Source organism: Strigops habroptila, chromosome 13 (genome assembly GCF_004027225.2).
Source record: "Strigops habroptila isolate Jane chromosome 13, bStrHab1.2.pri, whole genome shotgun sequence".
In the NCBI taxonomy this organism is placed as follows: Eukaryota; Metazoa; Chordata; class Aves; order Psittaciformes; family Psittacidae; genus Strigops; species Strigops habroptila.
The window spans coordinates 14,568,293-14,574,647 of NC_044289.2; positions in this window are offsets into that span (position 1 = coordinate 14,568,293).

Here is a 6,355-nt window from a genome sequence, read left to right on the forward strand (position 1 = left end):
GTGTTGGCACATGCAGGTTGTGTGAAGTGATGCTTAGCAAGCCCCAGCCACAAGAGAAGCAACAGGGAGGCAGCTGGGGAAGAGATCAGCTCCACTTAGAAGGTGTTAATGGCTCTTAAGAGATATCTGGTGACTCAAAGATTTTAGGAGGAAGACCTGGCAAATGGGGGTGTGAGAACCATAGAGGTGGCTAATTCTGGAAGGAAAGATGGGTGCTGTGGGCCTCACCCATATGGGGAAGGAGGCAGGTCCAGCAGCAGGTGAGGGATGCAGGGGAGTTGCATGACCCACTGGAGCAGCACAGGCGATGCCAGGGGACTGACACAGCCTGCACAGGGGGGTACCCACTGCTTTAGCAGCATTGCCACCTACTGGCAACGGGCTTCCCGTGTGGAAAAACCTCTCTGAGAGCAGAAAACTTGCTCAAATGATGCCACCTCACACAAATTGTCCAGTTAGGTCTGTAGGAAAGGCAATATATTTTATGAGGTGGAAAACCTAATATATTTCATCAGATGGAAAGGACCTTTCCAGTGTAAGTCTCCCACTTTCAGAGCTGACAGTGTCATTGCTGGAGCTTTTCCTATTTGAATCAAATGTCACGACTGTCACAGAGTCAGAGAGGAGCTGAGGTTGGAGACCCCCCCAGTCTAACCCCTGCTCAAGCAGGGTGACCTAGAGCAGACTGCCCAGGGCTGTGTCCACTTGGGTTTGAATGTCCCCAGGGATAGAGATGCCTTAACTTCTTTGGACAAACTGTTCCAGTTCTTCACCCCTCCCACAGTGGAATTTTTTCCTTATGTTTAAATGAAATTTCCCATATTTTAGTTTGTGCCTCCTGTCCTGCCACTGAGAAGAGTCTGTCTCCCTCTTCCTTGCATCTTCCATCAAGCATTTACACAAATTTCTTATATCGCTGAGCCCTCTCTCCCTGAGGATGAACAACAGCCCCATCTCTCAGCATCTCCTCTTCCAACAGCATCCTGCCTGCATCTGTGCTTAAATAAAACGCTCAGCTCCTCTTTGCTCTTGTGGTGTGCAAGGCTACAGGGATAGAAGGGGATAGCATTGGCCAAGGTCTCCTCCCGTGCTTAGGAAGGGCTCTGTCTCCCATGGGTGCACCGAGCTGGCCGGTGGGTCCTTGTGTTTCAGCCCGACGGCACTAAGCGGCACTCTCTGCTTTCAGCTCGGCATCGCTGCATCTTCACAGCGCTGCTCAGCCTCACACACAGGCTGGTGCCTGCAAACCTGCTGCAAGCAGGGGCTGTCCGTGCCCGGGCTGAACCCCTGAGCATGGGACCCGAGAGCAGAAACCACCTTTGAGATGCTTGCTCACACATCACGCAAGTTCACCCCAGGGAAACCCTCCACACCAGCTCCTCCGCTTGAGTTTCATCAGGCTGGCTTGCTGCGGATCACAGCAGCCCACATCAGCTGCATCTTGACGGCTGGAAGCAGGGAAATAAATCCCCTTAACAATTCACTGAATAAATCCCCGTCTAAACAAGCATCCCTTCCAGGGTCTGTGCGGTCCCAGGAGACTGAATTAGGGACTCACACAGTTCCCACCCATCCTAACCCCCTTCCCAGCCTGCTGGGAAGCCAGCTCAGCTCCAAAGTCAAGGAAATATCCTTCCAGGACAATCCAGGATGGCTTAATGAGTGCAAAGGTGCCGGGTAACCTCACAGCTCCCTGGTTACAGCAGGAGCTGAAGGCTTTCTGCTTGCTCCTGCCCACTGCAGCAAAGCTCCTGAATCCTTCTCTCCGGGAAGTACATTGCCTTTCCTGCGGCTGCACCCATGAGGACCAACAGCCCTGGAGGACTCTGCTTCATCATCCCTGCGAGAGGGAGAAGAAATCATTTTCCACCCCAGGAACAGGAATTAGGGCTCATAGAGGGCTCATATTCCCACCACGGTCTTTAAAGGCAGGCAGGCAGCTGAGATAAGAGGCAGGGATCGGAAATTGCTCTTGCTTTTTAAGTCTTTGTGCTGTAGCAAGTAATAACGGTTGTTTCAATCAATTGTCCTCATCCGAGCTTTGCTGCAGCTTGTTCCTCCCCCTGAAGCTGTAATCCCCTGGTACTTACACAGTCTCACACTGTCTCCTGCTGTTGGTCACGATTTTGGCTGAGGAAAGAAATAATACCCCACTGAGGGATGCAGATCTGGCTCTCAGAAGCATCTTTGGATGGGGGAAAGAATAAAACCAAAGAGAGATTAAAAATGGATGAGCAAAACCTTGGAATAAAGAAGATACAAAGCAGAAGGATCTCTAGAGGGTACTGTTAAAAGCAATCCAAGAGACAGAATTTGTCCCTTTTCTGTACAGCTTGACTTAACTGTAGCACTTGCCTTGTCATCTACGGGATGCTGAGAGCCCCTGCGTGTCATCTCGATTTGGGATGATCAGTGCTAATGTGCCATTGATGCTCCCACTGCAAACCTGAGGAAATGGTGACCCTCTGGCTTTACTACTAGTTCTGGGAGAAACAAGCCTGGTTTGGTGCTTCAGAGGGTCTCAGCATCCCAAGGTTCACAGAATCATGGAATCATGGAATTCCAGGGGTTTGTAGAGCAGGGACAAAAACTGAACCCGGTATTCCAGCTGTAGCCTGACAAGAACTGAGTAGAGCAGGATGATGACATCTCTATCTCTGATGGTGATGCTCTTCTTGATGCAACCCAGCATCCTGTTGGCTTTCTTGGCCGCAGCAGCATGATGTTCACCTCTATTGAGCTTGTGGTCCAAGATTTGACATTCTCACCTGCTGTTGAAGGGGACTCCCCAGGCTGGGGTTGCTTTCAGGAGATCATCTGAGGACGCTCTGTGGAGATGCACTGGCATCTCCCTGTCCCGTGTCCAGGAGAGACAATGGTCCTATCCCATTTATACCACCCCTGCAGCTGATGCTGGGCCCGGGGCTGGTTTGGGGGTAATAAACCCTTGATCTAGGGCAGCTCTGAGGCCTCCAGAGGAGCTCCACGCTTGCTGTCATCCTGAAGTGGCAGGACACCAGGCACCCTCCAAAGAAACCCATCCTGAAAAGCCCCATTGCTGCATTTCTCTTCCCCCACCTCCCTTTTGCTGGGAAGGAGGAAGAGGAGTTAATTTAAAGCCAAACACCAAGAATAGCGACAGCAAACATTGCCAAGAGTTGCTCGTTGGCATTTGTGTTTGGGAAGTGAAGATGCAGAGGGAAAGATCAAAGCTGTTTGAATAGCTTTTAATTACGAGCCTCAATTGCTCTGTTTTCTCTCAGAGAAGTACACAATTATCTAACAAAGCTCTTGGAGTGGAATGAGACACAAGCCCAAAGCTTCAAGAGCTGTTTAGTGGCTATTTTCCCTTCCTAAAACATAATATTTGATGTCTAGATAAAAACCAGGCACTCCCAGAAGTGCCTCCAGCCAAGGCTGGTGCTCACTGCATAGATGGAGAGGCTGGAAAGCTTTTCCCAAGGGGGAAGATGAGCAGCCTGGGATGCACCGAAGGCTGATGGTGGCTAAAAGCACCCACCACAATGTCCCCTTGCTGGCAGAGATGTGGGCTCTGGCACATCCACCAGCATCCCACTTGGGAATGGGGAGTTCCCAGCGAGGGGGAAATAAACCTTAGTTTGGGAGTAAGACCTTCAACTGTCCCCATTTTCCATTTTCCTGAGGTGGAATTTCTCTCTCTGTCTTTCACCAGGACTTCTGCAGGTCTCCATCACCTCCCCTTCTCCTGCACATAGAGAAGAATAAGACACCTTGAGAGTTTCTAAGGTCCAAACCATCCACAAAACTCAATAGGCAGCTGACTATGGAAAGCAGAGGAATAAGGACTCGGTTTCATAAACTTACCCCTCAAATGAGATCAGAGGCTGGTAATTAATAAAGTCAGATTTCAACGCAGTGAGAAAGCTCCCCTGAGACTCAGCCTGCTGCTGCTTGGTATTGATGGAATGCTGTGGATGTAATTACACTTCTCTTCGCCATGCAACAGAGACGGAGGGCTCCTCCATGCCACGGGTCACTCTTGGCTGAGCTCCCTCCTTCCATGCTCACCAGGAGCCAGGGATATGAGGTTGAGAGCCATCCTTTCATAGAGTAACAGGGAAGGTCAGAGCCAGGCAGCTCATCCTACCCCATCCTTGACTGGTAGCCCCAAGGCATAAAGGCTCACTGGCATCACTAACCCACACTCATCAGAAGAGCCAGTTTTCCAGCTGAGCGCATTGAAACTAAATCCCTGCGTGGATGCCAAAGCAAACTGCGGGTTGATCAGCCCTTGTCCACTGTCCATTCCCACCTCTGAGCCACCACAGAATGCAGGGAGCAAGGATAAACACCAGCACCAGAGGCTGGGCTCATTGTCTGCTCTTTTACACTTAATCCCTGGAGGCAAGTGGTTATGTCCAGGAATGTTCTCTGTGGTTAATCGAAGCAGAAGCGACTCAAGGCTGAGATGAGGGAAAGTCCAAAATGTGTGAACTAATGACCTGTGCACACAGAGAAGTTGCGATTAATGCCTAACATTGAACGAATATTAAGTAGCCAAATCACAACACGGGATTCCTCTCGCACAGAGGAAATCAAGCCGAAAAGCCATTAGTCTTGATTTCATACTGACTCCAGAGCTTGTGTTTCTATTCCCTGTCACCAAACGAATCAGCATGGCATGAGCACTCACTGTACATGGCAGACTGAAATCACACACAGAAATCAATGTTTGTAGAGTGGACAGAGCCAGTTCAAACTCTGGTCTCCTCTCTGTGGCCATGGGAAAAGTGATCTAATGCAACCAAAACCCAGATGGAGAGATAATGTTAATTCTGTCAGTGGTTTCCTTGGAAAACATCAAGTTTCCTGCTTGGTTTCTTGCAGATTCATCCTTCACTACGCTGGAAATCTGCTGTTTGGCAGGGCTGGTGCTGCTCAGCTCTTGGCTCCAGCCCATCCTGCTTGGCTGCAAGCCTGAAGGGGAGGGAAGCAGCTGACGCTCTCCATGACCACTGCAGGCAGGACTCCATCCACACAGGAGCTAAATCCCCTTGCAGCAATACCATAATGGAGAAAAAACACCTTTTGCTGCAAGAGTGGGCTGGATGCATACGTTCTGAGAATTCACATCCCAGTAATAGCTGCCAGTGTGGGCTCTGCAGGTAGGATTTCCCACCCAGCACGTAGATACCGCAAAAAGCACAAGGATTTGAGAGTAAGGCAGGAGCAAGAGGCAAGGACATGTATAACAACGCTATACAGACCCACAAATGATCCAACCTGCTCATTACTCAGGGAGATCCCTAGTGATGCCATGTGCCAGCATGGAGCGATGGGGTTTGTTCCCAGAGGCCCTTAACCACAGAAGGACCAAATTCTCAAGGATCTGAATATAAGAGATGTTCTCCAGGGGGGTGAAGGTGATCCCAGCTGGTGCTGGATATTATTGTGCACTTCCTACCCCAGGGAGCATTCAGTGAGGTTTTGGGGTTGCTGGAGCAGAAACCTGCTGTGCAGGAGGAGACGCAGGAGGCAGGAAAGGGCTGCCTGAGTCCCTGGCTCTGCAGGGAGCCAGCATCACTCCCATGCTGCAGACAGCTGGGATTTCACTGCATTAAGGAAGAGGGAGCAAAGTCAGTTTACATGGCTGATCAGCATCATCGTTGCCAAGATACATAACCATGTTGTTCTATTTATTGATTATTTCACCCTGTCATGCAGTTTATCCAGGCTTCAGGGTACTGAATAAAGGAACAAAGGGAGTTTGTGAGTCGTGGGGCTTTTTGTCCTGAAGTGCGCCCACTCCAGTGGATCCCTTTCCAAGCAGTCCCTTTGCTTGGAGAAATCCTAAAACTCTTTCCTTCAAAATGAGTTATTACCTTAACACATCTGTTACCGTGTGTTTGAGCAAAGGCGGTATGTAGCCTCAGTCTAAATGGGCAGGAGAGGAGATGGATGCAGCCACTGTGGGCCATTCAAAATAGACGTGCATCAGCTGAGCCATGGCCAGGAGGGTCTATAGATCCCCATCCCCAAAACCACCCTATGCCAAACACCCATTGGCATCATACAGCATATGCTCTACTTTCTCACAGTCCATCGCTGCTCCTCACGGAGCACCAAGACTGATCTCAAAAGCCTTTTTCACCATAAAGCTGAGGCAGCTTTTCCACTACCGTCCATGGAATTCTACCCTCCATCCCTCCCATCACAGCTTCATGGTTCTCCTCAGCACAGGAGAAGGCCAGGGAGCAAGAATTGGTCCTTCAGACGGCCCCGGGCAGGGTTTGGGAGGTGAAGATCAGGGATGTGAACTACCAGCAGGTTCTGCAAAGTCACAGTGATGAAGCTCTGCCACCACAGAACAGAT